Source organism: Callithrix jacchus, chromosome 2 (assembly GCF_049354715.1).
Source record: "Callithrix jacchus isolate 240 chromosome 2, calJac240_pri, whole genome shotgun sequence".
Lineage (NCBI taxonomy): Eukaryota > Metazoa > Chordata > Mammalia > Primates > Cebidae > Callithrix > Callithrix jacchus.
This window is the reverse complement of record NC_133503.1, coordinates 121,227,352-121,233,611: the sequence shown is the minus strand read 5'-3', so window position 1 is coordinate 121,233,611 and position 6,260 is coordinate 121,227,352. Positions and strand designations below refer to the sequence as shown.

Below are 6,260 nucleotides of genomic sequence, written 5' to 3'. Positions count from 1 at the left end.
GTTGTATTCCTAGGTATTTTATTCTCTATGTAGCAATTTTGAATGGACGTTCACTCATGATTTGGCTGTCTGTTAAGGGTGTATATGAATGCTTGTGATTTCTGCACATTGATTTTGTATCCTGATACTTTGCTGATGATGCCTATCAGCTTAAGGAGATTTTGAGCTGAGATGATGGGGTCTTCTAAATATACACTCATATTGCCTGCAAATAGAGACAATTTGACTTCCTCTTTTCCTAATTGAATATGCTTTATTTCTTTTTCTTGCCAGATTGCTCTGGTTAGATTTCCAATAGTATATTGAATAGGAGTGGTGAGAGAGAGCATCCTTGTCTAGTGCCAATTCTCAAAGGGAATGCTTCTAGTTTTTGCTCAGCCTTTTGGCTAACATCAAGTGTAGTATCTGTTCTTATCAGTTGAATCCGACTTTCTTAATTCAGTTTCTTGTGTTACATTCTATGATCTCAAAGTGTTAGAGGAAAGATTTCCAACAAATTTCTTAGTGGGGAAAAATTTCTAGAGCTCACACAGAAATTTGGACTTTATATCTCCCAAGCATATTATCCAGAATTATATTTTAGCTAAAAAACTAAACATATTATATATATATATATTTTTTCTCCATAGGACTATTATCATTGAAAGCCACAGATTTTTTATAAACATTATATATTTTATTGAGATATATAATTTTATTGAAAGCCACAGATTTTTTATGAACATTATATATATGTACAATGTTTATATATATACATTTATATATATGTATAATGTTCATAAAAAAATCTGTGGCTTTCAATAAAATTATATATCTCAATAAAATATATAATGTTTATTATAAACATTTTATATATATGTATAATGTTTATATATAATATATATATATATATATATATATATATATATATACAATGTTTATAAAAAATCTGTGACTTTCAATGGTAATAGTCCTGTGGAAAAAATGTGATTTCTTATCATAAATAATATCTTTGTTTTATCTTTTTATCCAAATAATTAGTTAAAATTATGATTTTTGAATATTTGACATTAGTGAAGATGTATAATTATTTGACTCAATATTTTAAATTCCTAGACTGACAGCAATGTTGAAACTACATATTTTTAAATTTCTTTTGTTATTTCTTTGTGTGTTTCCAAATAAAGCACATGGTGACAGAATACAATTAACAAAGAAACAAAGGTGATGGGATGGTACATGGCTCAATGACACTACTGAAGACACTGGAACCACCACGAAGAAAACGTATTAGCAAATACCCAGTCTTTGCTTTAGTATCACCAGTCACTAGGGATCATGATCAACTGTGATGCAGGTGTGGCTCATGGTGTTTTCACAGTGAACTATGGCTGACTCTGGCAAAGCACTGATGAAGACGAATGCAGGAACAACTCTAAGATGCTATGCAAAAAATTCCTCATCTTATAAAAGCACCAACATAAAGAAGAATTTTCATCAACGAATGGATCAAACAGCCAGTTAACATCAAATGGCAGTAACCCTAAATTTAAATGGACTAAATCCCCCAATCAAAAGACACAGCCAAAACCCAACGGCATGTTACATCCAGACCTGTTTCACATGCAAGGATACACAAAGACTCAAAACAAAGGAATGGAGAAAGATTTACTAACCAAATGGAGAGCAAAAATAAATAAATAAATAAATAAAAAGCAGGAGTTGCAATTCTCGTAGCAGATAAAATAGATTTTAAAGCAACAAAGATATAGTGGTAAAAGGATCAATACAACAACAAGAGCTAGCTATCCTAACGCCCAGATACATAGAGACTTAGATTCAATGAGACAGAAAATTAATAAGGATATCAAGGACTCAAACTCAGATCCGGAACAAGTAAACTTAATAAATATTTATAGAGCTCTCCACTTCAAATACACAAAATATACATTCTTGTCAATACCACATCACACCTACTCATAGGTTTAAATGAAATATTGATTGGCCATTATTAATACCCATTTTTTTTTCAGAATAAAGCAGTATTTCCGTTCACCCTCCCTCTCTCTCTTCCTCTTTCTTTCTCTCTTTTACTTACTTTTTTTCTTTCCTTCTCTCAAAAAAAGAAATCAACTTGTAAACCTCTAGATCCAGGTCGGCAATGTCTTTCTCATTGCTTGAATTCCTTCCTTCCCTTCCCTCCCTCCCTCCCTCCCTTCCCCCTTCCTCCCTTCCTTCCTTCCTCCCTCCCTTCCTCCTTCCCTCTCTTCCTGCCTTCCTCCCTTCCTCCTTCCCTCCCTGAAAAAAAAAAGAATTTTTTAAATAAATAATATTTAGAAAAATTATCAAAACTTGAGTTCAAATGACCTTTTAATAGACTACCTTATCCACTCAGATATATCAACGTGTGTCTTGAAATAGAAGATGGATTCACACTGGTCTCTTTGTACTTTGGTCTTCCACAGCATTGTGGATATTTAGGTGTAGAAATATCTACTTAATTCAAGTGCTATTGTACTTTTACATGCTTGCATGGAGAGACGTTTTTAGAGGCTACATTATCTTCTTTTGGGAACAGGAAAATATTTTTCGTAGCCTACTGTCCTCGGGCCACTGACTAACTTCCTCTATCCAGGCTTTCAGAAGTGCCCAGCACCATTTCTAATGGGTACACCACTGCCAAAAGTGGCCAGAGAAGAGCCATAACAGCAATGCATTCTCTGAATGTTTTCTGATCCTAGACACTTCTATGAATGTCATCCAGTCCCATTTTTATACAGTTGTGCCAAGTTATATAACTGTATTAGTAGGCTTGTGCTTTCTTAATGATATATTACAGCCTAGGTGTTGTAAACAACCAAAATTAATCTTCTTCCTGTCTAGGATCTGGAATACCAAGAGCAAAGTACCAGCCTGGTTGGGTTCTGGCAAGGACTATCTACCTGGCTGGCAAATGGCCATCTTCCTCGATATCTTCATGTGGTGGAGGGAGAGCAAGCTCTTTTGTGTCTCTTCTTATAAGGCCTCTAATTTCATCATGAGTGTTCCCCCTTGAATTTAATGTAACCGTAATTACTTTCCAAAAGCCCCACCTCCAAATACTATCACATGGGAAGTTAGAGCTTCAACACATGGATTCTAGGGTGGATACAATTCAGTTGGTATCAATTCTAATTTTGTGTTTAACAAAGAAGTTGTTAGATAACCTCACTACAATCAACTCTTGCAAAGGAAAATAAGATTTCTCAGGGTTTGTGCAAATTGCCTAAAGACAATCCTGAGCATTTTAGCATAAATGTATGTGTGTCTCCTAGCAGATGGTAATAACAGAGTTTTTGTGCAGAAGAGGATAAATGAAAACAATTGGGTTGTAAATAGTGACTTGAAGATCATTCTGGAAAATATCATCTGGTAAAAAAGATGATGGTGGGGACTACTGGGTCATTTTGACTGGCAAGGAAAGATAAGAATTAGTGGCACCCTTTTGCAACAATTCTCTTTTGAAGTATATGGAATTAGGAAATCACCTAATACCTGCTCAGTGTCCATCATTAGCAGGCACTCCAATAGAGAAACATAACAACTTTTGGTCTTTTCCAGGCTATCTACAGCTACTTTTGCCAAATTTCCATACTACCTCTACTTTTATTTGGTACGTATAATTTCTTAACCAGAAAAATCTTTGAAAAATCAAGACAAAACACTGGTTAGAAAACACCGATTTCTGCAGGTTCTGAGCCTGAAGACTGTATGTTTAATGGAGGTTTTAAAGACAGCACTCAACCGTGAGCTTTCTCTCGAGGTACCGTAGGATTTTTTTAAAGTTGCAGTTTCTTACTTTGTGATTCAATGTTATTTACAGTTCCAAATGCACCACCTAAAAACATCTTTTACCCTCTGCATTTATTCTTGTACCCTCTACATTCTAGTAAACATTGATCTACATGATCAAATTTGTTCAGGACATAGGACCCACTCCTTTGAAGTTTACAGTGCACCCATGGAGAAAAGACAAGCACAATCACAATTATAGTATATAATACTCCATGAGAAGACATAAGTAACCCAAGGGAAGTATACAGTATTATAGAAGAGCAATTTAATGAAAGCAACAGTGGATCCCTTCTGACTTGGAACCCAAAGAAGATTTAATGAAAGATGGGTTGTTTGATATAGTATTTCATGAATTAACAAATTATTATTTTCAATTGCCAATGGTTAAAAGGCATCCAAATAGAAAGCATTTTCAAAGCAGGATGGTAACATGTTCAGAAAATGTTATACACTGCAATTATGATATCAAGTTATTTATAGGAGTAGAATAAGAAAATGCTAGAGAGGTTGCGGTAGAGTGGAGGATGCATTGTTCCATGATAAGTAATTTGGCTATTTGGGGGTAGAGAGTAATCTGACAAGAAGTGTGGAATCAGATTAATTTCACAATACTGTACAGAATAATTGGTGATGACAGAGACTTAAGATGGAAAGACTATTGTTGTGATCCAGAAAAGAAACAGCAGAGATCTGATTAGACGAGTGATATTGCACACCAGTAGTAACAACAAGAATAATAATAGACATAATTATTAAGGCCTTCCACAGTGGGCCCTGCATCAAAGCCCATTTCATGGGCTCGCACATTAACATTGATAAGACCTCTTTGAGGTATGTAATATTTTCATCTTCGTTTTATAAATGAGAAACAGACCAAAGATTCCATGTAGAATTGAAGTTTAGATACAGGTCACTTAATTCTAAAGGCTCAGCTTTTAACTATAATCCTATACTATATGGAAATGTACAAAAGTAGCTCATTTAGAGCCATTATAGTGTCAGAGTGAAATAGTTTGTGACTTTTTGGAAATAAGAGTTAAGGAAGAAATCAAGGCTAATACTAAAGATGTGAGCATAGGCAAATAAACTGATATTAAAAACAGGAAAATTAGACAAAGGGGCGGTACTAATAGAACACACAGGAGGTAACATAAAAATACAATGAAAATGCTTTGTAGTTTGGAGAAAAATCAAGATATCAACTATAGTGTATGACTGTTACTGTGCCTAACTTCTGAGAATATGATCAGTTTTCCCTAAAATTGCTGTGTTCTAAGAATCAAATATCTGGAAATGGAGAATAGAGTTTCACTAATTTTTTTCTGAACAACTTTAAGTATCTTTCTTTCAAAAGAGATGTTTTCCTATTTTATCTTTTAGGAAGAGGAATTGTATTTTTTTATTTCCTTATTAGTAAGCTCACTGGTATTTGTAACATTCTTTATACGTTACAGTAGCAATTATGCTCTCTAGTCCCCTGACTAGCTTAATTAATGTCTAGTTTGTTAAAGAAAGAAGTGTCTTCAGCTTTACTCTAGAGTAAGGAACAAACTAGCTACGAACTACTGATGATGGATCAGCCTGGGGACTAATCATTAGGTGTATCCCGGCAGTGTGTAATATTAGTCTGTGCTTATATTATTTGAATGAAAATCAAGTTCATTTCTCTGTCTCTCTTTTATAGTAAAGACCCCAAATTCTCTCAGATGCAGTCAAAAAATCATCTAGTCAAGAGTAGGGATGATAGGTCAGGGTACAAGAGAAGAGTTCAGCTTCAGGCTACTTGGGCACTAATAAAAGCTAAGATTTTCAGTGTGCCAGGCAACATTCTAATTGCATTGCATATACCTGTGCCTTTATTCCTTCCATATTTTAGAGGCAAATATTGTTATTGTTTGCTATTATATACATGTGGAAAATTTGAAACACTGAAATATTGTTGAACTAGTAGTTTGTAGAGCGGAGTTTCAAATTAGTCACTTCTAATTACAAAACTCATGTTCTTACAATGCCTGTTAGATTTAGTCCTATCAAATACCAGCACCTAAGCTTAATATATATATGAGACTTGTTTACATTGAACAGTAAAAATATGTTTAGTTAAATATCTATAAAATTCAGCTTTAAAGAGTAAGAAACTGCCTAAGGAGAAAAGTAAAAACTAGAATTGTTCATCTATTCAACACAATTTATTGCATACCTGCCACATTTAATCACCCAAATACATGACTACCCTTTATAGGATTGAGCAGATACTTGGTTAAAACTATAACATTTTGCCATTTTTGCACATAAAAATTAGCCATTTAATTACCATGAAATATTTGCCCTGAACAAAAGTATTTGTTCTCATTCTTTTGATGAGGAGAGTTTGGATGGCAATTATGGCAGTTACTAAGTCACAAAATTTTGGGTTATGATCAGCATATACTCTTGATTTACAGCTT

At 34.0% G+C, this 6,260-nt stretch overlaps 1 pseudogene; it reads left to right on the top strand.

Moving 5' to 3' along the window:
- The first annotated feature begins 365 nt into the window (after positions 1 to 365).
- Positions 366 to 520, top strand: LOC118151719 (U2 spliceosomal RNA; annotated as a pseudogene).
- Positions 521 to 6,260: the final 5,740 nt, after the last annotated feature.